We start from the raw sequence: 24534 nt of genomic DNA, 5'->3' as shown, positions 1-24534 counted from the left end.
GAAATAATACCACACATCTACAGCCATCTGATCTTTGACAAACCTGAGAGAAACAAGAAATGGGGAAAGGATTCCTATTTAATAAATGGTGCTGGGAAAACTGGCTAGCCATAAGTTGAAAGCTGAAACTGGATCCTTTCCTTACTCCTTATACAAAAATTAATTCAAGATGGATTAGAGACTTAAATGTTAGACCTAATACCATAAAAACCCTAGAAGAAAACCTAGGTAGCCATCCTGGCTAACAAGGTGAAACCCCATCTCAACTAAAAAATACAAAAAATAACTAGCCGGGCGAGGTGGCGGGCGCCTGTAGTCCCAGCTACTCGGGAGGCTGAGGCAGGAGAATGGCGTAAACCCGGGAGGCGGAGCTTGCAGTGAGCTGAGATCCGGCCATTGCATCCCAGCCTGGGCGACAGAGCGAGACTCCCTCTCAAAAAAAAAAAAAAAAAAAAAAAAGAAAACCTAGGTAGTACCATTCAGGACATAGGCATGGGCAAAGACTTCATGTCTAAAACACCAAAAGCAACGGCAGCAAAAGCCAAAATTGACAAATGGGATCTAATTAAACTAAAAAGCTTCTGCACAGCAAAAGAAACTACCATCAGAGTGAACAGGCAACCTACAGAATGGGAGAAAATTTTTGCAATCTACTCATCTGACAAAGGGCTATTATCCAGAACCTATAAAGAACTCAAACAAATTTACAAGAAAAAAACAAACAACCGCATCAAAAAGTGGGCAAAGGATATGAACAGACATTTCTCAAAAGAAGACATTCATACAGCCAACAGACACATGAAAAAATGCTCATCATCACTGGTCATCAGAGAAATGCAAATCAAAACCACAATGAGATACCATCTCACACCAGTTAGAATGGCGATCATTAAAAAGTCAGGAAACAACAGGTGCTGGAGAGGATGTGGAGAAATAGGAACACTTTTACACTGTTGGTGGGATTGTAAACTAGTTCAACCATTATGGAAAACAGTATGGCGATTCCTCAAGGATCTAGAACTAGATGTACCATATGACCCAGCCATCTCATTACTGGGTATATACCCAAAGGATTATAAATCATGCTGGTATAAAGACACATACACACGTATGTTTATTGTGGCACTATTCACAATAGCAAAGACTTGGAATCAACCCAAATGTCCATCAGTGACAGACTGGATTAAGAAAATGTGGCACATATACACCATGGAATACTATGCAGCCATAAAAAAGGATGAGTTTGTGTCCTTTGTAGGGACATGGATGCAGCTGGAAACCATCATTCTTAGCAAACTATCACAAGAACAGAAAACCAAACACTGCATGTTCTCACTCATAGGTGGGAACTGAACAATGAGATCACTTGGACTCGGGAAGGGGAACATCATACACCGGGGCCTATCATGGGGAGGGGGGAAGGGGGAGGGATTGCATTGGGAGTTATACCTGATGTAAATGACGAGTTGATGGATGCTGATGAGTTGATGGGTGCAGCACACCAACATGGCACAAGTATACATATGTAACAAACCTGCACGTTATGCACATGTACCCTAGAACTTAAAGTATAATAATAAAAAAATAATAAATTAAAAAAAAAATCGCTCCATAATTAGGTAGGCTGAGAGGGAGAAGATTTTTCATTTGGGGGCCAGCTGGGAATCCAAAGTCCTAGTTGAAAAAAAAAAAAACAAAACAGAAAATTCATCAATCTGAAAAGTGATTATGATGGAAATGGTGGAAATTAAGGAGCTGTAGACAAAAATAAACGAGTGTTCAAAATACTATCTTTGTTCCTTTGTCAAATATCATTTGACTGTATTTGTGGGAGTCCATTTCTGTGCTCTCTATTCTGTTCTCTTGTTTTATTTGTTTGTTCTTTTGCTATACTTGACTGTCTTCATTACTTCATTACTTCATTCTTTTCTATAAAAATTTATTTTCATAGGTTTTTTGGGGTACAGGTAATATTTTAAACAAATGGTACCAGAACCATGGGACTTTGCATGTAAAAATAATAAATCTAGACCCAGATATTACACCCTTCACAAAAATTAACTCTAATGGACCACAGACCTAAATGTGTAAAATACAAAATTATAAAACTCTTAGAAGATAACATAGGAGAAAATTTAGGTGACCCTGGGTTTGGGGATGACTTTTTGTACACAATGCCCCATACAGGATCTATGAAAAAAAATTAAGTTGGACTTTGTTAAAATTAAAACTTCTATCCTGCAAAGGATAGTTAAGAGAGTGAAGACAAACCACCAGCTGGGAAAAAATATTTATAAAACTCTTATCTGATAAATGACTCGTATCCAAAATATACAAAGAACTCCTAAAATTCAAAAATAAAGAAACAACTCAATTTCAAAATGAGCAAAAGATCTGAACAGATATCTCACCCCCTCCAAAAAAAAATATTAGCTAGATAGATAGCAATTAAGCATATGAAAAGATGATCAACATGGTACGTCATCAAAGAATTGCAAATTGAAACAGTTAAAACAAAAATACTATGGCACATCTATTAGAATGGACAAAATCCAAAGCACTAACACCACCAAATGCTGACAAGGATGTCGAACAACAGGAACTCTGATTCATTGCTGGTGGGAATGCATCATGATACAGCCACTTTGGAAGACAAGAGTTTCTTACAAAACTAAATGTGCTCTTACCATATGAACCACAATCACACTCCTTGGTATTTACACAAATGAGTTGAAAACATATTTACACAGAAACCTGTGCATGAATGTTTAAAAGAGCTTTATTCCTAATTATCAAAACTTGGAAGAAAACATGTCCTTTACTAGGTGAATGGATAAATAAATAGTAATGCATTCAGAGAATGGACTATTATTCAGCACTAAAAAGCAATGATCTATCAAGCCGTAGAAAGATAGAGAGGAACCTTAAATGCATATTATTAAGTGAAAAAAGCCAACCTCTACAGGCCACATGCTGTATTACTCCAAACATGACATTCTGGAAAGGCAAAACTATGCAGCATAAGAAATTTTGGGGGCAGTGAAAAATTCTGTATGATTCTGTAATGGCGGATATATGTCATTATGCATTTGCAAAACCCATAAAACATGCGACCCAAGGAGTGAACCCTAACGTAAATAATGGATTTTGGTGAATGATGATGTACCAATATTGGCTCATTAATTCTAACATGTACCACACTAATGAAAGGTGTTCATGACAGAGAAATCTATGAGGGGGAGGTATGTGGAAACTGTACTTTCATCTCAATTTTTCTATAAACCTAAAATTTGTCAAAAAAGACATTAACTTTTTTTTTATATCCTAACAGAGGGTCAGAGGATGGGCAAACAAACCCTGGACAAAACATTGCAGAAAAAGAATAAAGTACAACAAAAAAAAATGATTCTTTTTTAAAAGAAGAAACAAGTGATTAGGAGAGTCTTGTTCTGTTATGACTTGAACATGTTTATACACTGAAGGAGGCACAAGCCGATAAGTTGCTAAGAGAGAAGATTGGAATATAGTAAGATTTCCAAAGAGGATGTGAACTAAGGAAAGATGAAGGGGTTCACCTTGAACAAAAGGAGAGACAGCTAATTTCCTGAAGCTACGGGGTGAAAGGAGAGAAAGTTGGCAGTATAAATGCATGGAAGTGTGTAGGGGCAGGAAATTGGAGATGTTCAACTGGATGGACCCACTTTTCTCAGAGGAAAATTGGGGCAGAGTAAGAGTCGTGGAAGACAAAATGTTTTTATGCCCATCCTGCCTGGAGTTGCTCAGTTTTCAATGGCCAGGTGAAAAAGAAGGACAAGAAAATGATCGCACTCAAAAAATATTTGTTATGTAATAAATTCTTGTTCAGGACACTGTTTGAAGCAATTTACAAATAGTATCTCATTTAATACTTGTAACTACTCTAGGTTGTATGGTACTGTTGTTAACTCCACTTTACAGGTGAAGAAGCTAAGGCACAAAGAGAATAAGTAACTGGCTCAAAGTCACACAGCCAGTAGATGTAGAGCCAGAATTCCAACCCAAGCAGACTGATTTTATAGTTCCATTATGTTGTGTAGTAGTAAAGTAAAAATAATGCTGCAGTATGTTATCTGAGGTTTTACTAGGACAAGGGGCAAGGTTTGGACCTTTATGTGAGTTGCATCTTAAAACTCCTTTTTCCATTCTTTACATAAGCCAGCCCCTTTTTAGTTGATGTTACATGGAACAGAAAGAAACAAAATATGCCGGACACTCCCAGAGTTGTCATTCAAAGCACTTAGTAATGTATTCACTTCTTGAATGATGTCTTAATCTGCTACTGCATTTTAATAAATAAATTCATCTTTATATATCCAAAGCTATAAATCAGCTTTTTAAAATCTCACTTGCCCTCCTATATACTCTTTCCATCCACCTCCAAATATTAGGATTTTACAGAGCCATCAATTTCAGGAGTGTGCTGCTGGGCTCCTGCAGCTGGAAACCTGGAAAAACCAGTTCCTTTCCTTTGCTAAAAGCACAGAGTAACTTGACACATTTTCTTCTCCCTGAAATGAAATCCCAGAAATTGGAGAAGGCTCTGGTGGTGATTGTATCTTGGATGGGTTTTAAAGGGCCTTTTGCCCAAGTTCTTTCCTGATCCCCATCTGATTCACAGCAAGGCTGAACCTGAATCCCTGGCCGGACATTGCTGGCCCTCAGGCTCCATAAAACACTGCTGGGCAGTAGTATCAGCTGCAATCTTTGGGAAGCATGAAAGAGAAAACAGGACTGAGTGGTATTTAGGGAACTAATCTCCTCCAGCCTAATTGTGCTTGTTAATTAAAATTGCTCAAACTGTCACTATGGGCAGTTCCAAGAAGGTCCTGGTTGCCAAGGAGGGGGAAATATTGCAGCAGGATTGACTGATGTGCTGAGATGTATTTGACAGGAACAATCTTCTGAAGTGGTTGTGGTTAAAAAAAAAAAAAAAAGATTTTGGATTATGTTTTGTAATTAGCAAGAGCCAAATTACTTTGAGCCCTTTGTCTCTCTTCTGCCAAAGTGGCCTGTATAAATATTCTGAGTTGTACAAGTGATGAAAGATGGCACACACAGTTTGGAATTGTCATTCTACTTCTGTTGAAACCAGTTGTTGCCTGCTATGGTGTAAAACATGGACTGGGAATCTGATACTACTGGGTTAAAAAGTCTGTCTATGAAGATTCCTAGACACATGGCATAGAACCACCTATTTAGACTTTTCAAAATTTTGCATTTGAAATGCTAAAAATTGGGGGCATAATATTGCATATCTCAGAATTTCTAGGACTCGATAAGATAAGGTATATTATAAGCTTGTTTTGTAGTAGATATTTGATAATTTTTGCTTCTTTTTATCCTTCTTTTTTAGAGTAGGTTATATTTTGGAGAAAGATAAAGCATTTAAAGTCAAGACTGATAAATTAGAAAAATTTTCTTTTCACTTCAAAAACAAATAGTAGCTATAGTAGGCGTAAGTAAGCACATACAATTTGACACATTCATATAACAAAATATTTTGAAACCATTAAAAAGCACATTTTAATAAAATTTAATTTAAAAACATGCTTATATGAAAGTGTTGTAAGAAATTTAAACTATCAAATTGTATGTTTTTATTTTTAAAAGCCTATAATTACTATAAACAGGGTTAATACTTCTTAATCCTTGCTGATGGGTTTGTAGAAAAGTTGTTGACTGGGCACAGTGGCTGTAATCCCAGCACTTTGGGAGGCTGAGGCGGGCAGATTACCAGAGGTCAGGAGTTCGAGACTAGCAGCCACATGCTATGCTCTGATGTATGGATGGTATAGGATCCCCATGTTTTGGCTCAGAAAAGCAATGGTAGCTTGTCTGGGACAGAATGAGCCACTCATAACACTTCTAGGTGCCAGAGTCTAAATTAATTAATTTATATTAATTTTCTGAGTGAAACCTTATTACTTATATAACAGTAAGTGAAACCTTACTGTTATAAGGCATAGTTTTGGGTCTTGATTCAAAGTAAATTTTCTCCTCTGAAAATTTGCTAGCGGAAGAACCATTTCATACTACATGCATACTGCCATTTTTCTAAAGCAGTGATACGAAGTTGGAGATAAGAGTTACCCCTTTATGAAAAGACATCTGCCTTTTGTTTTTCAGTTATGGCAATAGTTCATATTTTGATGTCTGATTCACTGCCTGGTATCATACCCCTGAGTCTCTGTAGTTTTGGGATGCTCAGCCTCAATCTCCTTTCTTAGAGGTAATTTTTTTCTTCTGAGGATTAATTATTTCTTTCTGAGGCAGGGCCGTTTTGCTTATAAAGTATTCCATAGAGTAAATACTCATCTGCCATGGAGAAGGATCCTAATAAAGCCTTGTTCTTCTTGTACAGAGAGCAAGAAGAGGCGGGCACATAAACCTCTCCCCCCGCACCCACATGTGCTCACAAAGTTTGAAGTCTCCATCTAACCAACTTACAAGGCAGCTAAATAAGATCAAATGAGGAGCTTAATTGAAACTTTTTAAGAATAGTCACTTTTCCACTATGGCTAGATGGTATATGCATTGACATCTCACAGTCCAGGCATGCCATTCAGGACTGGAGGAAGGTCCCAGCCTTTCTAAAAGGAAATCTATCTATTAAAATTGGCCCCACAATTGCCACAAGATGGTAACAGAAATGATCTTAATGGTGCATTAAGTCTCAAATTACTTAAGGTTACTTATCAGATCTCAGTTGTATGACTTTCACAGTGCGGGTTTCAGATTTCACACTCTCTGGGTTGGAGTGCCATTTAGAATTCAAATTGTCTTGCAGAAAATGCAAAAATCAAAGCAGATTCACACATGGCAATTTACCAGCTAACCCTTTTCATTTCAGATTTCTGATTTGCTTTCTGCTCAATTCTCTGACAAACAAAGCCACTTGGAATGGAACCTGTAGTGATAACATCATTATCACCACCACTACTGAATATTTTTATTATTGTCATCATTACTATTGTTATTTAGCCCAGGAATTAGCACTGCAAATGGTTCATTCCAAAATGATAACCAGTCCACGAGGCAGGTGGAAATGCCAGAACTGTGAAATGCACAGTTTGAAGCACTGTATTATAGGTTAGGTCTTAGCAATCTACAGCTTAACCATAAGGCTATACCTAGGAGCTTAAGCTATCTGAAGGCAGAGTACATTTTGCAGTGGGCATATGGAGGCCTGCATTCTTATTCCTGCTCAATAATAAAATGTGTGCATGCTCTACAAATCCTGATTTCCTCCTTTTATAGGCAGATGAATGTTGTGGTTAAAGGCACAGGCCTTAGACTCAGATTCAGAAGTTTGTGTCTTGCTCTACCATTGACTTAAATTTTCTAATGTTCACTTTTCTTATCTGTCAAATGTAAATAATAAATAACATTGTCGGGAAGCTTGAAGGAGGCAAAATATGCAAACGTACTTGACATATTTCAGAGTAAATGCTTAAAGTATGCTAGTTCTTGATTTTATTAAACTCATTGAGTGTGAGTGAGTGATATTGAACATTCTGTGATGATTGGATGTATATTCTTATTGAATGTACTTAGTGTGTATGTATCTCATAGATAGGATTTAACTTGTAGTCAGATAAATTAAGGCATAATATTCTCTTGATATTTAAAGCTGAGATCCTTAAAAATATATCAGCTGTAAATATCATGAGCCAACAGGAAACATACCAGGATTCTTGCCCATTCATTTTCTTAAGATTTTGTGTGTGAGAAAACTGGAGTGAGTGGATTTTGAGAACTATGGCAGCCTGATATATTGGAGAGTCAGTCTGGTTCAGTGGTTTGAGGTAGGTCATACATTTATATTCTGTTCTGTTATTTACTAGCTCCATGACCCTGGGCAAATCACTTGGACTTTCTGAGCCCACGCATTCTCATGAAAAAAAAAAAAAATACCTGCTTCGTAGGAACTGGGATGACAAATAAATTAGGTAATTGAACCCTGAGCCCGTGATACAATGCTACACATCTTGTAGATGTACAAAAATATTCATGAACAAAGTCAAGGTTATTAGGAAGTGGGATATGGGAAATAACCTTTAAAAAACATCCTTAAGACAAATGGGATTGAGAATCAGAGTGTGGAAAGGTAATAAGACAGATGCAGAAAACAAAGCTGTGCTGTTGTTTGTGATTTTCTACTCAGTTCTTAATCCCACTAAATTGCGTTTCTCAACAACAGCAATAACAACTAAACAATTGCATCTTTGGTTTGCATAATATATTTTGTTTTAATCTTTCATTTTTATTTGTTTAAGTAAGCCTGGTCATTAAAGTTTTTTTAAATTTAAAACATGGTATTATTTTAATCCTCTGACTCTTTAAAAAATTTCAAAACATCAAGTTTGAGACATTCCTTTAACTCCAAATATTACTTAGAGTAATTTCTTGAGATCAGATGAGATGGTTGCAGAGAGACAAACGATATAAGACAGAAAAATGAGAACGTGTGTGGAATATTATTGAGAGGAGAATTCTGGAGTTGAGAACTCTAGCTGTGTCTCAATTGAATCATAAGCAAAAATACATACTGACCAATGGGAATTCAAACTCTCACCCACCATGAAATTCTAGGGTGCAGAACTGGGAATCATCTATCACAGACATCATTTATAACATGCTTGCTGAACCATGAATATACCTCAAACCTTGCCAGAAGTTCAGCATAGTCCCATGAATTTCTGTTTCCTCTGGAAGCCAGAAAGTTAAGATGCCCAACCCAGATCACCCACAGAAATTGTAAAAACTGGTGCTGAGATAGCTAAGGGGAAGGATGTGAGGAACTAGCCTTTGATCTGCCCCCTGAGCAAGACCTTAGAATTTGCCCAATATTTCAGAGGGTAATTCTATTAAATAGGCTTTATTTTTTAGAGTAGTTTTAGGTCCAAAGCAAAATTGAGTGGAAGGTACAGAGATTTTTCATATATTCCCAGTGCCACACACACACAGCCTCCTCCATCGTCAACATTCCCCAGAAGAGTGGTTCATTTGTGATAATTGATGAGGCTACATTGATACCTCATTAGAGCATGATGTGTTGATATTGGAAACTCATGGGACACTAGACCTAAGTCATTATATTGCTGTGTGAGCTTGGGGAATCTATTTATCTTCTCTGCATGCTACTCTTCATCTGGAAAATGTAGCTAAATATTATTTATACACAACATTGTTATTAAGTGGACTTGAATTATAAGTGATAACAGGACATATGTATTTGTTCTTTTTAAAGAGCCCTATCAGTAGAGTGGGTGTATGTATAAGAGGGAATGGTGGTGGGTGTTTGTTGGTTTTGTGTTGTTTTGTTGGTTGCTGTGGATCCCGTGAGCATGGATGTGTGGTACTAGGTAAGATCAGCGCTGTTGCAGTGTGGGGACATATGTGAGTGAAAAGCTATCTGGTGTGGCTCCCTAGGAGCCCTAGTGTGTGATGGGGTTGAGGAGGAGCTTAGAAGAGCAATGGCCCACGATGCAAGCACCCATGATGATTAATTTTATGTGTCAATTCAGTACTCTGTGATAATTAATTGTATGTGTCAATATCTAGCCAGATTTGACTAAACATTATTTCTGGGTGTCTTTGAGGGTGTCCTCAGTGAGCTTAGCATTGGAATTGGTGGTCTGAGTGAAGCAGAGGGCACTCCCTGGTGTGGGTAGGCATCATCCAGTTTGGTCTAGTCACAAATAGAACAAAAAGGCTGAAGAAGGGAGAATTTACTCCTTTCCTCTGCCTAACCGATTGAGGCAGGCTGTCAGTCTTCTGCTGCCCTTGGATTAGAACTCACACCATAGGATGTCGAGTTCTCAGGCATTTAGACCTAGACTGGAACTATAGCAACTACTCCCCTGAGTCTCCAGCCTGCCACCTACAGATTATGGGACCTGTCAGTTTCCACAACTGTGTGAGCCAATTTATTTACACACACACACACACACACACACCCTTGCTGTCAATATTTCTAGTACCACGGACTCTACTTTTAAAAATCAAGTAACTTCTTGAAGACTATATACCATAGTCTTTATACTATGACTATAAACCATCATTTTTACACTATAGTGTCTAGAATACACAATAGTGTAAAGCATAATACATTCTTATATAACTTCAAGTATCTCCCTATGGTAAGTAAGATGCTGCCATTTTATTGAAATATTCTGTACATTCATAATTCTCCATGCACATGTCTCTTTCTCTCTGTATCTGCTCTGTACCCTGAATAAGTTAGGGATAATGTCTCAGAAATTTCCTCTGACTTAACACTTATCACGATGCCATTTTCTTTTTTCTTCATGTATATATACACGTTTTTGAATTCAATCTTGATTTTACTTCTTTTAGGCCTGTTTCTTCTATTACTCTGATGTGTGTCTGCAATATGAGAACAGAAATCATGTTTGTTTCCTGCCCTCTATCTCCATGGCCCCAGCGACCATATGGGACATAAGGAAGGCCCACAGGGAGTGTGTGTCATCTTGCTGTCCATAATGGGTGTATTAGAGTTCCCCTGAGGAACAGAACCAATTAAAATATATATATAACATATAGTTATATATAACATTATATATGATATATGTCTCATATATACTATATACTATATTATATATATAATGATAATATATTATTTATATATAAGAGGAGACTTATTACACTAATTGGCTCACATAATTATAGAATGAGAAGTCCCACAATCTGCCATCTGCAGGCTGCAGACCCAGAAAAGCTGGTGGTGTGATTCAGTCTGAGTCTCAAGGCTTAAGAACCAAAGGAGACAATCTGAGGGCAAGAGGAGACGATACGAGATGTTCCAGCTCAAGCAGAGAGGCAGAGAAAAAGGGGCGAACTCCTCCCTCCTCCACGTTTTGTTCCATGTAGGCCTTCAATGAATTGGATGATGCCATTCCACGCTGGGGAGGGCAATCTGCTTTCCTGGGTCTACCAATTCAAATGCTCATTCTCTTTGGGAAACACCATCACAGACACACTGAGAAAGGATATTTAATATGGGCACCATGTGATACCCGTGTAGACATGTAAAATTAACTATTGCAACTGTAGCCACTGCTTCTGAAGGTGAAGCATGGTTAAAGGCATCAGCCACAGTCCGTAGAGGACAGGCTATTCAGAACCATAAAGCACCAAGGGCCGATAATGACACCTCGGATAACACTTCCATTCCACAGCTGAAGAAGGATGTGAAGCAGGACTAATTTTTACTTACATTTCCTGTTTTGGGAGTGCTTTTTTTGATGGGGCCACTGATAAGTACAATCTAGTGGCTAAAGCTGCCACCATCCCAAGGCAGCCTTAAGAACTGTCGCTGTTTACATCCTGCAGAGGTAATTGTGAGCAGCAAACAAACAAGTAAGATTTGATGTTCTGTGTTATTTACAGCTTCAAGGACAACCCCATTTTAGTGTTTGCTAACTTATGCAGTCTTAAGCTCAACCTCCCAACATGATAATTTATATTTTATTTAAAACCCCATAACATATTATTTATGTATCTAATAGATGAACAAGAAAGATTTTAAATGAATATTGACTGGAATATTCAGACAAACTTTAAGCTGGAGGCTGAACTTGAGCAGTGAAAACTTCGGAATTTGGCTAAGAAGATATGAGGTGGATAGTTAACTGAAGTGAAAAACATAAATAACAGTATGCAAATTGGTGCAATGATACTGTTTTTAGGGAAATGTGCCCCATGTCTGGAGTATATCATCTGGTTGATTTTAATAAGATTTTAGTCATTTTCATATTAGAAAAAAGTGACATCTACTTCTAGCACTATGATAAAATAGATACCTTGACAGACTGTTCTAATAAAAACAATTTAAAATGCTGGGTTAGAGAATGTATTCTTGGGTAGACAAGAAAATAAAAAAAAAATCTTCAGATTCCAAAAACTATTTAAAAGTGGGAACCCAGAACAGTACACAATTTTTGGATCCTAGTGACCTTGTGTTTGTTTTTTGTAACCTTATGACCTAGGATGCATGGCTTAAAAGAAAACAAACAAATAAACAGAAGCCTACTCTGAACTTTGAATGAGAGCCTAGTAAGGGAGTCCACATAATGTTGTCACAGTGGACCAGAAGTACATTACTTCCCTGTGTACCCTCAAAGACTTCAGGAATAAGTATAGTTAGACACAAATATTCTTACTATGTTTAAATTAACTAATTAAAGAAATAATTTATGTCTAGGCCTTTGGTGCTGAGTAAAGAGGAAAATAATTTCTTTTTGCAATAAGTAAGTAGGCCATAAGCCAACACTAATGTGGGTTTACAGCTCACATTTTTACTGGCAGGGTAGCAATTAAAACCATGGGGTAAGAATTTATGTTAAGTTGTTCTGAGTTGATATTGTTCTTAAGAACTTGGAAAAGGCAAGTATAAGTACTCTTAGAAGTAACCCACCTTTATCCAGCACCTCAAGGAGTTCTCCCAAGTAAAGTTTCAAAGAAAATAAGCTTATAATTAAAAACCAACTTAAAAAAACAAAAAAACAGAGTAGAACCGTTCTCTCAACTTCAGAAATAAATGTACTTAGACACGATTTTTTTTTTTTTTTTTGAGACGGAGTCTCACTCTGTTGCCCAGGCTGGAGTGCAGTGGCAAGATCTCTGCTCACTGCAACCTCCACTTCCCGGGTTCAAGCAATTCTCCTGCCTCAGCCTCCAGAGTAGCTGGGATTATAGGCGTGCGACACCATCCCCAGGTAATTTTTTTGTATTTTTAGTAGAGACGGGGAACACAAATATTTTTTAAAAATAACTGAAGAAGGGAGTGGAGTCTACAGATAAAAAAGCAAAAGACTATGAAAAATTAGACTTTAAAAGTAACAAGCACAACTCCTGAAAAACAAACACTTGAAATAATAATATAACAGTAGATTAGGCATAACACAAACCAAAATTATACAACTGGGAAAAGTTATTAAATAATTATTTAGAGGGCAACACAGAGAGATAGTGTGGACTGAAGCATTAGTATACTAAAATTTAAGAAACAAATGATATTTTCAAAAGTGTTAAATAAATTTATAATTATAAAATATTAAACTACATATATGTATGTGTATTAAAATTACTTAGGCACTAATTTTAGTGCCTAAGTAATTTTAATTTAATTAGTCCAAGAAATATTTCATTCATTCAAAATTTATTAACTTCCAATGTGCTAGGTTTTGGTGGTTTCACAATGGGCAAAAAAAGGCAAGACTATGCAATGTTGTGAAAAAAATCACTATACAATAATAAGTGGTTTATTAGCACACTTAAAATTGGCAGGTAGCACAGATAGAATCGACAAAAAGTTTTTAATATTAAATCTATGACAATCTTTGGAAGGGTACAGTGGAACAGAAAGTGTGACCTTAATACACCAGATATTGTGAGAATTCCTCAAGAAACAGTAGGCAGATAAGATTTTATTGAAAAAAAAAGTAGCCTGTAACAGACTGAGGAAAGAATTAGCTTAAAAGAATACAAGGTAGTCAAGGTTTTTCAAGTGAAGAAATGGAAGGATCACAGGGGCCAGAAAGGAATCATGAAACTACTCAGGGCTGGGTGGTTGCAGTATCATATCTGCTTGTTGAGGCTATTTGATCGCTTGCTTTTCATGCCTTTTGTACAAAGCTCAGGGTATCAGAAGCATCTGTACCAGACAATGACAGAAAATGAAGATGTGAGGCCTGAAAGACAGTGCAGTGCCCTGGAAGGCTGGAAATTCCAGGTGGTATGGTCATCACTATCTACTGAAAATGAGTATTTCTGTGCATTGCTGATTACTGCCTTCTACTGCTTCTCCATGGTTGGTGGCATAAAGGAAGGTGTCAATATTAAATTATAGCATTCACACACATGCTTACATGGATCTAAAAACAGAGATGACAACCCATAAAAAAGACTAGAAAACCCTGAGAAAAACTTACAGAATTAAGAAGAGGTATCATCAATCCTAACAAGCAGATTTAATACAATAATAAAGAGGCTTTCAATAACAGATCTTTAAGAAATGATACTGTGTCATAAAATATATCTGTCTTATCATTAGCCAAATAGTCACTTAAAACTACTAATTGTATACATTAAAAAATTAATAGAATATATAGCAAAAATACCACTGAAGAGCAAATTGTTAAAACACAAGTATAAATGGTGAAATTCTTCTAAAGAATAAAAGGAAAATCTGAAACCTTAAATTTAAAAAATGGAAAAACATGGTGTTCCACAACCATTTCTTAGAAGTTCCAGAGGGAAAGACTAGAGACACAGGAAGGAAATAAATAACCAGTAAAATATTTCCTAGATCCCTCCCCCTCAAAAAAAGACCTTTAGGTTGACAGACCTCACTGAATGATAAGCAGGGCAAAGAAAAATATAACCTCACATTGGGAAATTTAAACAACTTCAGAATGAGCCTGAAGGAACTATTTAGACAACAATAATTAAAAATTAAATTAAACAACACATAAACCTCAAAGCAACACAAAACCATTTCACATACCACAACACTGACGCATGAAGCAAATGAAATAATAGTTTCATATTGCTGTTCTGACAGGTTTATAGGTGTGGTAGTTTTACCAGGGCCAGGAAAGCTGCGAAAAACAGCAGATATGTTTTTGAAGGTTGACTTCCTTTGGAGCAGAGTCAGCAATATGCTATGTTTCTGAGTATGAAACAGTGGTGATCTCAGTGGCAAAAGAAATAGGTGAGGCCAACATTGCAGCCTAAAGTTGCAATATTAGTTTAGTCAAGCAAGATTGACAGACAAGCCATAAATTTGACATGGAGATCTAAGGATTGAGATAGCCATAGTATGCATTCTCAAGTTCTGACATAGTCCTGGCAGTCTAGAAGGCAGTATTCACTTGCAAGACTGTTTATATGCACAGGATAGAATGAGGAGAACCCTACCTGTCTATACTCCCTTGGATAAATATGAGTTTTTCCACACATGCAGAGGAGACATGAGGAGGCCCAGGGGAAACAAAAAAAAACAAAACTGAGGTATATTTGTAAACTTTTAAAACTTTGAATATATTGCATAACATACATTCATTCAAAAGCAAATGCTGAAAGACTGATCAGTTCAAGGTTCAGGACAAAACACCTGACCAGTCAGTGGCTCTTTACTAATATATGCTGACTTAGGTGTGAGCTTTAGGAAACTATGCTTAAAATTAAAAACAGGAACAAATTAGAATGAGCAGATACATCAGGAGTTGTACACTGTGGAAGTAACAGACAGGAGAATGAGACCAGGTAGGTCACAGAAAAAGAAACAAAAAGAACAGAAAAGAACAGTAACAAAAACCTTGTAGGAAAACCAGAACCAATAATTTCTTTAATGTATTATCTAAAACAAGCCTGGTCTTCCACAAAATAATGTGTGAGACATGTCAAGTAATAAGAAAGTAACAAGTGTAACTCATACCTAGAAAAAAATTCAATAGATAAAAACTATCTCGGATGGAGAGCAGATACTGTGCCTAGCAGATACAAATGGTTACTATATATGTTTCAAAAACTTAAGAAAATCATGACTAAAGAATTTTTTAAAATATAAAATAATGAGTGGGATAATATCAATAAAGAGAGATTTTAGAAAAAGAATTCAGTGGAAATTTTGGAGTTAGAATATATTATAACAAATTTTAAAAATTTATTAGAGGAATTTATCTGCCATCATGGGAAAAATATAGTGAAGAAACAGTGAACTTAAAAATAGAGCAATAGAAATTATACAATCTGAAGAAGAGTAAGTAAAGAATATGAAGAAAAAAGAATTGAACCTCAGAGACCTGTGAAACAACATCAAATTTATTAGCATATGTGAAGGAGAGTCCTAGAAAAAGAAGAGTAGGAATGAGGCAGAAAAATTACTTGAAAATATAATGGTTTTAAACTTCCCAAATTAGTTGCAAAACATTGATCTTTTGCACTCAATAATTTCAAGGAAATGCAAGTTGGATAAATTAAGAGATCCACTCATAGACGTTATATTTAAACTACTGACAGACAAAGATAAAGAATTAAATGAAGCAACAGAAGAAAAACAAAAGGCTCATCACACACAGACAACAACAGTGTGATTAACAGCTGACTTCTTAACATGACAATGGAGGGCAGAAAACAATGGATGACATATTCAAAGTGCCTAAAGAAAAAAAATCAACCAAGATACAGACATACACATCCATAAAAAATATCATTCAAAAGTGAAGGTGAAACAAAGACATTTTCTGAAAAACAAAGACTGATAGCATGTATTCCTAGTAGACCTTCCTTAGGAGAAATAACAGCCTTTTAGGCTAAAAAGAAGTCAAAGCAGATAGTATCTCCAATACACAAGAATAAATAAAGATCACTAGAAAACATAATTATATAGGCAAATATAAAAGCCTGTGTAAATATATATTTTTCCTTTTTTCTTAACTGATTTAATAGATGATTGCATGTAACAATAATTATGAAATTGTATAAAGACTTCATGTTATAAAATGTAAGTCATATATGCATGTATACATAGCACAAAGAAGGAATAAGAAATTGAGTTACATTGGAGCAAATATTTTGTATTTTAATGAAATTAAGTACCAATCTGAAATTAATTGTGACAAAAGAGAGTGTCTATTGTAATTCCTAGAGCAGTACTAAGAAACTAACTTAAAAATGTGCAAAATTTTTTACCAACCTGATATTTTTGAAAACAACAAATAAATAAAGTATGCAATAAAATAAAACAACGAACAAATTAAAGGGTACAATATAAAATATCTATTTAACATAAGATAAAATATCAAATATACTTTTGGTATAAGTATAAAAAGAAATGACAAACGTATAATTAAAAATTATAAAAAGTATAAAATGTATAAAGTATAAAAGTGTACTTTAGAAAGTATAAAAGTATAAAAAGAAATGACAAATCTTTGGATATATTGGCCAAAAATTAAACTATGAAAACATACATTTGATAAACAATTCATAAAATAGAGGACATGACTACTAATCCTATAAAAGTTAAAAGTATTATTAATGGACACTATGAAATTTATGCCAACAAGTTAGGCAACTTAGTTGAAATAGATAAATTCTGAGAAATATAGAAATGATCAAAAATGACTCAAGATAAAATACACAATCTGAATAGACATACAATGTGCAAATAATTTGAATTAATAATTACAAATCTTCCTGCATACAAAATTCCATGTTTGATGTATTTACTGGAAAAATTTATGAAATAGAGAAGAAATAATAGTATTCCTTCACAAACTCATCCACAAAAAGTGTAAGTTGAAGATAAAGGAAAAAACGGAAGGAAAGGGAATCTGCCCGACTTATTCTAAGGGGACAGTATTTGTCTCATATACCAGAGTCAAAGACATTGTAAGAAGAGAAAACTATAGACCAGTATCCTTCAGGAATATAAATACAAAAATTCTCAACAAAGTATTAGCAACCAAATCCAGCTAAAGATAAATGGGATTATACACCATAAACAAATGAGGCTTATCCCAGGAATAGAAGCTTGATTTAATGTTAAAATAGCAATTAACATAATTTACAATATTAATAAGCTAAAAGGCAGTATTACATAATTATCTCAATAGATTAAAAATTGAGATAAAGCTAAAATAGTAAAAGTTGTCAACAAATAACAATAGAATAGAATGGTACTCTTACAAAGTCATCTATGAAAAATCTACATCTAACTTAGTGTAAGACTGCATTTCCTCTAAGGATGGCAAAAAGGCAAGGATGTCCTTTCTTTCCATTTTGATTCAATCTTATACTAGAATTTTATACTGTAAAATTCACTAGAGGTTGTAGCCTATGCAATAAAGAGAAGAAATGGAACTCAGGATGAAAGTAAGAAGTAGAACTGTCTTTATTTGTAGATAGCATAATTCTGTAAGTAAAAAATCCTAAGGAATTCTTAATGCACTTACTAGAACTAATAAATATATTCAACAAAGTTGCAGCGTCAAAATACAAAACTCAGTAGTTTTTCTACATGCAATGAATAGTCAAAGATGAAATTATAAAAACAATTTTAACTATATAGCATCAATAAGATAAAAATATTTTAAAAATTTAAATTCAATGCAATCCCTATAAAATTCACTTCAGGTTTTTTTCTTTTTCTTTTTCTTTTCTTTGTTTTTTTTTTTTTTTTTTGCAGAAATTAACAAGGAGATGTTAAAATGTATGTGAGTATGTAAAGGACCTAGAATAGCCAAACAGTTTGAAAAAGATAAACTAAGTCATAGAACTTACAAGTTTTCATTTCAAAGGGTTTGGCCCATAATCCCAAAAGACACAATCCCTAATGCCATAATTCCAAAAGATCAAAATCTCTAGAGTTTAAAATCCTGAAAACCATAATCCTGAAAGATCAAAATCCTGAAAATATAATTCTAAAAATGTTTTAAAGATATTTACTTACATTTTTAAAGAGGTTTTAATTTGAGAAACATAAAAACATGATAGAACACTTCATAGGCCACTTTGCATGATAAAATAGGCAATAATTACATATTTTGTAAACATAACCACTCAGTTATACTAATTACAATTACATGGATATAACAGTTATGGGCAAAAAAACTGTACTCATGAAGAAACAGGTCAAAAAGCAAAATGTATAAATGCAAATCACTATGGTTGGTAATTGTGTGCACCCAGCTTTATAACTGCAGTTATTTGAAATGCTGTGATGGACAACCGAAGTCTTGTTTTGTTTTGTTTTTGAGACAGAGTCTTGCTCTGTCTCCCAGGCAGGAGTGCAACGGTGCAATCCTGGCTCACTGCAACCTCTGTCCCCCACTGGGTTCAAGGGATTCTCCTGCCTAAGCCTCCCGAGTAGCTGGGATTACAGGCATGCACCACTGTGTCCGGCTAATTTTCATATTTTTAATAGAGATAGGGTTTCACCATGTTGGCCAGGCTGGTTTCTAACTGCTGACTTCAAGTGATCCGCCGGCATTGGCCTCCCAACATGTTGGGATTACAGGCATGAGCCACTGCACCTGGCCGACAACCTGTCTTTTGATGAGATGGATCAAAAACACAACGGGTCACCACTATGTATGCAGTCACCCAAAGAGCTGAAATCTCAGGAAATCTTGTCATTAACAAAAGTTATGCAGATGTATAAAAAGGACATCTCTTTATTTAGTGAGGAAGTGTCCACATTTTTACATGCATACACAATGCTTACACACAATGTCCACATTGTGGTAACGCACTTTCGTTGAGTCAAATTTGCGAAAAGTGCATAAAATGAATTAGAGCTCTCTAAAAGTCTTTACACACTTTATATCTTCAGTATTGAAAATTACGTGAAGATAAAATGCATAGCATAGCAAATTGGTGCTATGGGTGAAGGGGCAGATGTCGTACATGACTGAACAATTTGGGAGGGAAAATTTCTTGTATTTTTTGCATGTGTTTTCACTTCTATGATCTTTGAAACACTCATTGCACTTGTATTTGGGGAGTCGTTGTGATGTACAAATTGTATAAGCATATGCTATCCTTTTAAAAGTTTGATTATTGCTGGGCCATTGCAAGTAAGCAATTTTCTGCTTTTGTAGAACCAATAATAATTAATTTTTAAACTTTTAACTTTCACCATTATGTAGCCTTGTACACTTAACTTATCAAAGCCATTTTGTGAGGGAACGATTTCACAGATCTCGTCCACTGTGTTGTAAGGAATACAGTAAGAGGAAATGATATTTAGCTTCCCCAGTACCAAACCTGTGCTAGTCAGGATTCTTCAGAGATACAGAGCAAATAGGATATGTAGATCGATATATCAGAGGAGGTTTATTAGGGGAATTGGCTTACACAGTTATGGAGACTGAGATGTCCCACAGCAGGCTGTCGGCAAACTGGAGACCTTGAGATGCCGGTTGAGTGGCTCAGTCCAAGTCCAAAGGTCTCAGAACCAGGAAAGCTGATGATGTAACTCTAAGTTTGCACACCAAATCCTCAGGACCTGGAGAGTAGCTGGGGTGGAAATCCTGGAATCCAAAGGCCAGCAAGCCTGGAGTTATGATGCCCAAGGCAGCAGAAGAAAAGTCTGTCCCAGCTCTGAGAGAGAGATCAAATTGGCTTATGTATTTGTTCTCTGCAGGACCTTGGCCCATTAGATGGAGCTTGCCAACACTGAGGATAGATCTTCCCCACCTAGTCTTCTCAGACTTATACACTAGTCTTCTCTGAAAACACTGTCACAGACATACCTTAAATAATGCTTTACTATGTTTCTAGGTATCCCTTAATCCAGTCGACACCTAAAATTAAGTCCACAAATCTATCCCTTGTCAACCTGTCACCCATTCACATCTTCTTAAGTTATACTTAATTTCCAAATAAAGACAATAGCAAGGTGATAGTTCTACTTAACATGATGCAACTATACTGTGCACAACCAAAAATGTACTAAACGTTCCCCAGAATTTGGCTTTAAGAATTTCAACATTTGGGATTTTAATCTTTCAGAATTATCACTTTTGGGATTTTAGATGTTAGGAATTTTTAGACTTTATGGAGTTTGATTTTTAGAGATTGTGATCTTCTGAGATTTCAGTACTTGAGATTTTGGTGTTTGGGATTGTATCTTATGAGATTATGATCTGTACCACCTTTCAAAATGTGCTATAAAGCTAGAGCAATAAAGACCCTGTAGCATGGCACAAGAACAGACATACAATCAATGGAACAGTATTAAAAGTTCAAAACTAAGCCCTAACATTTATGGTCAACTGATTTTTTAAAACATTTGCTAACACAATTCAAAGGAGAAAGGAAATTCTCTTTATGAAATGGATATTCTCAAGAAAATAAAGCTGTTTTAAAGACTTTAGAAACTGAACAAGATGTATAAACACAAAGCTAACTAAAAATAGAAAAAGAACAAATAGAGATATTTCCAAAACTAACCACAGGTAGATAAAAGAACCAAGAGAGACATTTTGTGGTGACAAAATATACCACCTATCAAGGCTACATTATGACCATAATATAACAATGATAAAATATATACTACAAAATCTGTTAGAAATGTAAAAGTAAGCTTACAAGTCAATAATCAGACTAAGTTTTTTAAACATATTTCTCTCACAATTAATAGGTTGTATAAGTAAAAATAAGGCAGAATATTGAGGACTGAATAATGTTAAGACTCACCTAATAGATAAAATAGTATTTTTACAGCTAAGACATAGAGAATAAACTTTTTCCAAAGATTTCAGAAATTCACTAAAATTCAGCATATTTTACGTCACAAAGAAAGTCTTATAATTTCTAAAAGTTATGTTTATATATGGCTGCAAAATATTATTATATCTAGCTGCATTTATTGCATAAAGTCAAAAAGGTTAAGAATTATAAAAGTATTATACTCAGGGCTGGGTGCGGTGGCACATGTCTGTAATACCAGCACTTTGGGAGGCCGAGGTGGGTGGATCACCTGAGGTCAGGAGTTCCAGACCAGCCTGATCAATGTGGTGAAACCCTATCTCTACTAAAAATACAAAAATTAGCCGGGTGTCATGGAAGGTGCCTTGTAGTTCCAGCCGCCGGGGAGGCTGAGACAGGACAATTACTTGAAACTGGTAGGTGGAGGTTGTAGTGAGCTGAGATCATGCCACTGCACTCCAGCCTGGGTAACAGAGTGAGACTCTGTTTCAAAAAAAAAAAAAAAAACAAAAGTATCATACTCAAATCTATACACTTCAATATTAAACAACCAACCACAGACCATCTACGCCCAGTGCTTCTAACTAATTATTTTTCACAAATATATATAGGAGATGAAGAGTTGAATGACATGTTTGGCATCATTTTCTCAAAGAACCTTACCAAAATAACAATAAGGTGAGTTTTAATTTTATCATTTGAGAAATAAAGTCACAGGACAAAGATAGGTAGAAAGAACACACGGGGATGGAGGAGAAAATTGGAAAACACATGAACAAATCAGTACTGCTTCCACATAATGTGTGGAAAGCCATAATACAATGTCTTCCTCACTGTAGTAATTATAACTAACTGGATGACATACAAAGTGACAGTTATTTTATGTCCATGAGAAAGCTGAGATCACAAAGCAGCCTAATGAAATGAAATCCAGAAATTACCAGTCTTTTCTTGCCAAGTTGGGATTCTGCTTTCACCTTTGGCAGAGTAACATGAGAAGGTAGAAGCCACCATAGACACAGGTGAAGGTGGCTGTTATTGAATTTTTAAATAAAAATGTAAAGGCTTATTGTGGTCTGGAATGGTTGGTATCTTGGGGGGCTCCAGACACAAAGGAATCTATAACTGTCTCTTTTCCAAGGACCTTATTAAGTAAGTGCTCTCTTGAAAGAGTGAAGGTAGGGACCCCTATCTGAGATACAGGTATGCTGGGCCTGCTGTTGTCTGAGGTCAGAGGAGAACTAGATAAACCCACTTGAGCTCTGACACTTATATAGATTAGAAGGCAGATACAGTCTGTCATAGGCAGCTTCTAAGATGTTCTTAGTGATCCCTGCCTCATGATATTCATGCCTTTGAGCGATCTTCTCCCCTTGAGTTTGGCCTGGGCATATTAATTAGATTGTAATGAAAGGAAGGTGGCAAAAGTGACATTACTTCTGAGGTTACATATGAAATTCTGTCTTCCTTCTTTGCCATCGCTCGCTCTCACTCTCTCTAGGTTGCTCATGAGTCTGCACTGTGGAGAGACCCATATAAGTGAACTTGGAAGTTATTTTGAGATTAGAAGTCTCTTTCCTCAGTCATATCCTGAGATGTCTCCCAACTCAGCCACATCTTGATTGCAGTCCTGTGAGAGACTCTAAAGCCAGACTGTCTAGCTAGGTGGCTCCCAGATTTCTGACTCAGAGAAATTCTCAGAAAATGAATCTTTGATGTTTTAAGCCATTAAGTTTTGGAGAGTGTTGAGCAGCAATAGCTAAGCATACATAGACCTTTGCTGGAGGGAAGACATCAGAGAGAAATCTATTTATCTGCCTAAATATGGAGAAGAGATAGAGAACCAGTACTCTGGGTCTTATTTAAAAAACAAAAATAAAGAGAAAGCCTTGAAAGTAGCCAGGGAAAACAAAACATATTAAATAGAGAAAACAATAGTAAGAATAATGACTGACTTCTCATCAGAAAACAGCAATGGAGACTATAAGACGATGGATAACATATTTAAAGCCCTTTTTTTTTTTAAAGGAAAAAAGTCAAACTAGAATCCTATATCCTGCAAGTCTACACAGAAAATGAGACGAGAATGTGCGAGAAAAGATAAATTACAGAACCAGTCTAGGGGGTCCAGTAACCTAATGTTTAACCCTAGAAATGAGTTCCTGAGAGAAGAAAGAAAAGGGAGGAAAGGAAATTATCAATGAAATAATGGAAAATATTTTCCCAGAAATTAAAAGAAGTGTTTAAAAAGTGAACAGACTCTATTCACCTAATATATTGAATGAAAAGAGACCTACATGAAAATACCTTATGTGATTATGGGGACAGAATATATATATTGTATATGTATATGTATATGTATAATGTACACACACACACAGGGAAAGAGAGAGAAAGAATCAAGAATCAGAGGTTCAATAGTCATTACAGACCTCAGTCACACCCTTGGAAGCTAGAAAACAACGTAGAACTTTCTTCAAAATTAATTATTTCTAACTGAGAATCTATTCCCAATCAAATTAATTGTGGGAGTTAATTAAGAAATTATCAAAACTGAATACTTTAAAACTTTACCTATTACACACCCTCTTTCTCAGGAAACCACTAAAGGATATGTCCCGCCAAATCGGTGGAGTAAATCAAGAAGGAGAACGATAAGGAATCCAAGAAATAGAGGAATCCAACGCAACAGAAGCAAATGGAATCCTCAGGAAGATGGTAAGATTCTAAAAAGGCAGGTATCCAGCAGGCCAGGGATCCCTTCTGTCCAGCCTGAGGCATCTAAGAAAATCTGTAAGGGTCTCTTCAAGCAGATAACAGTGGCAGCATACCTAATGTGTCTCAACTTCTTGTAATGACAATTTCACTGCTGAAAAAGTTTGGTTGTGAAGTAATGATGAGCTCACAGAAAATAAACTATAGCAAAATAATATGTTGTTCAGGCAACAATATAATCAATGGTGGATAATATTTATGGACATACTGAAGTAGGCATGACTACCGATCTAGCCAAAATTAAAGTATATTGGGAAAAGTGTGGGAGTGGTAGGATGGGTGGGAGTGGTTTTGCAAAGACTCGGTAAAAAACAGCTAAGAATCCATATTATATTTGAAAAGTCAATATATAATTTTAAGATTAGAGGTTTTTAACAACCTAAGTATATTCTTTAGATGCATTAAGTCAAATAACAGAAGATGTGGCTCACTGACTTTAAATTAGTTACTTAAAAGGAACGAGAAATGTGGTGAGAT

At 35.7% G+C, this 24534-nt stretch overlaps 1 long non-coding RNA gene across 5 annotated transcripts in view; it reads right to left on the bottom strand.

Annotated features, from left to right (window-relative positions):
• Nucleotides 1-24331, bottom strand: part of LOC103887481 — a 75508-nt gene extending 51177 nt beyond the window's left edge. Inside the window, exons 1-2 of one of the 5 annotated variants that reach the window (XR_004176990.1) lie at nucleotides 23857-24331; nucleotides 19927-20172 (exon numbers count right to left, since the gene is read on the bottom strand). This is a non-coding gene — a long non-coding RNA (uncharacterized LOC103887481). The remainder of the gene's footprint in view (nucleotides 1-19926; nucleotides 20173-23856) is intronic. The other 4 variants (XR_001906349.3, XR_002524295.1, XR_001906350.3 and 1 more) reach the window with 4 other exon arrangements.
• Between the last annotated feature and the right edge of the window lie 203 nt (nucleotides 24332-24534).

This window comes from Papio anubis, chromosome 11, assembly GCF_008728515.1.
Source record: "Papio anubis isolate 15944 chromosome 11, Panubis1.0, whole genome shotgun sequence".
Lineage (NCBI taxonomy): Eukaryota > Metazoa > Chordata > Mammalia > Primates > Cercopithecidae > Papio > Papio anubis.
Note: the sequence above shows the minus strand (reverse complement) of the source record. Positions and strands in the feature narration are given on the sequence as shown.